Below are 3,844 nucleotides of genomic sequence, written 5' to 3'. Positions count from 1 at the left end.
ATATGCTTGTAATAACAATAAAAAAATCTTTAAAAATAAAGTTAAGCACATTTTCCCAAAGTAAGAGTTGTAGTATGAACTAGATGAGGTTATCTATGTGCATGATGAGTTTGGTAGCACTACAATAATCTATACTGTACTTATTGGCTATTATATACTTGTAATAACAATAAAAAAATCTTTAAAAATAAAGTTAAGCACATTTTCCCAAAGTAAGAGTTGTAGTATGAACTAGATGAAGTGAACTATGTATTCTACAAGTTTGGTGGCACTACAATGATCTATACAGTACTTATTGGCTATTATACACTTGTAATAACAATAAAAAAATATCAAAAAATAAAGTTTAGCATATGTTTCTAAAGTAAGAGTTGTAGTATGAACTAGATGAGGTTATCTATGTGTAACATGAGTTTGGTAGCACTAAAATAATCTATACTGTACTTATTGGCTATTATATATTTGTAATAACAATAAAAAAAATGTCCAAAAATAAAGTTTAGCGTATTTTCCCAAAGTAAGAGTTGTAGTATGAACTAGATGAAGTTATCTATGTATACTACAAGTTTGGTGGCACTACGATGATCTATACTGTACTTATTGGCTATTATATACTTGTAATAACAATAAAAAAAATCTTAAAAAATAAAGTTTAGCATATTTTTCTAAAGTAAGAGTTGTAGTATGAACTAGATGAGGTTATCTATGTGTAAGATGAGTTTGGTAGCACTAAAATAATCTATACTGTACTTATTGGCTATTATATACTTGTAATAACAATAAAAAAATGTCCAAAAATAAAGTTTAGCGTATTTTCCCAAAGTAAGAGTTGTAGTATGAACTAGATGAAGTTATCTATGTATACTACAAGTTTGGTGGCACTACGATGATCTATACTGTACTTATTGGCTATTATATACTTGTAATAACAATAAAAAAATCTTAAAAAATAAAGTTAAGCACATTTTTCCAAAGTAAGAGTTGTAGTATGAACTAGACGAGGTTATCTATGTATTTTACAAGCTTGGTGGCACTACAATGATCTATACTGTACCTATTGGCTATTATATGCTTGTAATAACAATAAAAAAATCTTAGAAAATTTAATTTAGCACATTTTCCCAAAGTAAGACTTGTAGTATAAACTAGATGAGGTTATCTATGTGTATGATGAGTTTGGTGGCACTACAATGATATAAGGTGTAGTCATTGCTCATTTTATACTTAGTCTAATAATAAAATAGGTGCCATTTGTCATTCAGGCTTTGGAAAATTCCTCAAAAAATGTATTATTTTCAAATCCAATAAATGTGGTATGATGTACATGAGATCAGATACATATAAAATGAATTTGATAATAATCCACCTCTCCTTGGTGACGCTGTTGAATATTTCTCTTTGATTATGTTTCTGGGGTAGCAACTTGCACACGGTCCCTAAGTATCTGCGGAGCCGCGAGCTCTGCATTGGGTCCAACGTAATTCTCCCAGCGCGGTGGGAGACTCGTTTTGAGGAAACTACGGTTGTAGCTGGCTGTCTGCCTTGCTGTGGTCACAGAGAGGTGTCTGTTTTGTAGAATAAATCATCCGCCGATGAGTTATTAATCCGGAAAAGCCGAATCTGTGAATATCTTTCCAACTTTACCCAAGTCACCATAGGTGTAGTTTCAGTACTTTTAGAGTTTGTCATGGTTTTGAGGTATTGAACCCACATGCAGAATTCACTCAAGAGAAGCAGCACAGTTTAAGATGTTTATTTAGTATTCGGTTTAGCAGGCGCTGGCTGCACAGATAACCTTCAGCAAGTAGTGCTGAGGAAAAGACGAGAGGATCAGCTTGAGCGATCTGTGGGTGAGAGGGAGAGAGTTAGATTTGCACCTGGTGCGGGGAATGTGGGGCTACTAACCAGAGGCTTACCGCCGTGCACTGCAACCTTGCCAGGGGAAGTGGAGTGGAGCAACAGACCTCCGAGATGGCAACAGGTGATAGAGCGGCCGGTGAGCGGGCTGGTGGTATCCATGAAGGTGGGGTGCGAGCAGCGGTAGCCTGGTGGGTGGTCTGATGACAGCTGGAGGAACCAAGGCGATCCGATAGGAATCCTCAGCCCGGCTTAGTAAGACCAAGGGAGCGTCAGGTTATTGCTTGAACATGGGAATCGTAGGAGCAGGACACAGAGGGATCCGAGTCGGGCTGCTCGTCTTGGAACGACAGAACGCTGGTAATGCTGGGAACGGAGTCCAGAGCGCAAGGCGACCTGAGGCACAGGAGACAAGGGTTAACACAAGAAGAGGGCAAGTTTTCACGTGCCAGGGGCCGTTCAAGCGTACCAAACAAGATTAACAATATGGCGTCCTCCAGCTGTCAGAGCAGTGTTCTTAAAGTACAGCAGCACACAGCCGAACGAGCTGCCAATGTGTACCATGCCCACCTGCCAACTCAGAAATCAGAGAAGGCAGGGCCGGCAGAAAACTGCACGGTGCTGCCTGCTGCATCCTGACAGTTAACTTTTATTTTTCTAAAAGTCTAAAAATTTCAAAAATGTGCACAGTGCAAGCTGTGTTTACGAGCGCCCACCCAAGGACATCATAAATGTTGTGCAATCATACACTGTTATTTAATGTTTATTAAATAACTCTCTGTCTGTTAGGTATTGTCCGGTAAATATCAGCCCGAGAGCTGATATCAGGACAATAGTTGAAAGGGATGATTCAAGCACTGCCGATCTTTTAACAGCAAACTCTGCACCCACATAGAATAAGTATTGAGAACTTCTCTTTAAGTTCAACAATTTAATAACATAAATAAAATGAACATCCAGAAAAACATCACTATATAATGCTGATTATCTGAATTAACACTAGATTTCAATCACCAAATCCCCTACTTGGCTAGTGAAACTTTAGTAAAACTACTAAGCAAAATGAAGATAAAAAGAAGCTAAGCTAAGGAACTATGTACATGCAAAAAGACACAAAAGACAAAACAAAGGGGTTGATCATCATCAGAATAATTCAGTGAATCCTGGTTAACTGCAGATCTGAGTTAAAGAACCAAAGTTCAACTTAAAGAACATGGAATGGAGTTAAATTAGCTTAACTAATTTAGAACAACATTTGGCATGTGTTTCAACCAATTCACAATGCAAATCATGAGTCAAACAAAACATTATTTGATGAAATAACATTTTAAGTTAATCTTAAAGAACATGGAATGAGCTTAAATTAGTTTAATGAAGGAAAGAATGTTTCCATGTCAAAAACAGCTTTGTTTATTTCTCCTCAGCTGTTACAGGAAAACTGACTTGAGACGCCGTGGATCTGCATCCTTTACCCACTTCTCAAGCGGGGAGCAAAAAGGAGCTGAAATCGTGACTGCAACCAGGTCAGAGACTGCAGTCAGGACGTCGGGCCGGCATACCCTCGAGTCCATAGGCATCATATACATAGACGCCTCATTGGGCACAGGTTTGTACATCAATGTCACCGCCATATTGTATGTGGCAGAAAGTAGTGAACGTCTATATTCCCTGTGTATATGTTTTAAGTATTCAGATAGAAAGATATAGATGGAGTTTACATATACACTTGTAAAAAGTATTATATATATCGAAAAATTGTGGTCTTTATTATTTCATAGAGCTGTGTGAATCTTTTAAGATCCGGTATAGACACAGATTACCATAGGAGAATAAAGTAAAACTAGAAAAATTTCAGAAGAAATTTAGCAAGGCGCCTGCCTCTTGGTGCGTACCGTACCGTCAAAAAAACTAATAGGAAGTAACACTGCGAATTTCAGGTTCCTACGGTCATCACAGCCCTCGCAGCTGCCGTTGAAAGGTGCCATGT

The 3,844-nt window shown here is 37.9% G+C and overlaps 1 long non-coding RNA gene across 1 annotated transcript; it reads right to left on the bottom strand.

Annotated features, from left to right (window-relative positions):
- Window positions 1-1,773: 1,773 nt before the first annotated feature.
- LOC118563589 lies at window positions 1,774-2,417 on the bottom strand. Its single transcript, XR_004931287.1, has 3 exons — window positions 2,327-2,417; window positions 1,917-2,253; window positions 1,774-1,844 (listed from the first exon to the last, which is right to left on the bottom strand). It is a non-coding gene; the product is annotated as an uncharacterized LOC118563589 (long non-coding RNA).
- Between the last annotated feature and the right edge of the window lie 1,427 nt (window positions 2,418-3,844).

This window comes from Fundulus heteroclitus, chromosome 1, assembly GCF_011125445.2.
Source record: "Fundulus heteroclitus isolate FHET01 chromosome 1, MU-UCD_Fhet_4.1, whole genome shotgun sequence".
In the NCBI taxonomy this organism is placed as follows: Eukaryota; Metazoa; Chordata; class Actinopteri; order Cyprinodontiformes; family Fundulidae; genus Fundulus; species Fundulus heteroclitus.
Note: the sequence above shows the minus strand (reverse complement) of the source record. Positions and strands in the feature narration are given on the sequence as shown.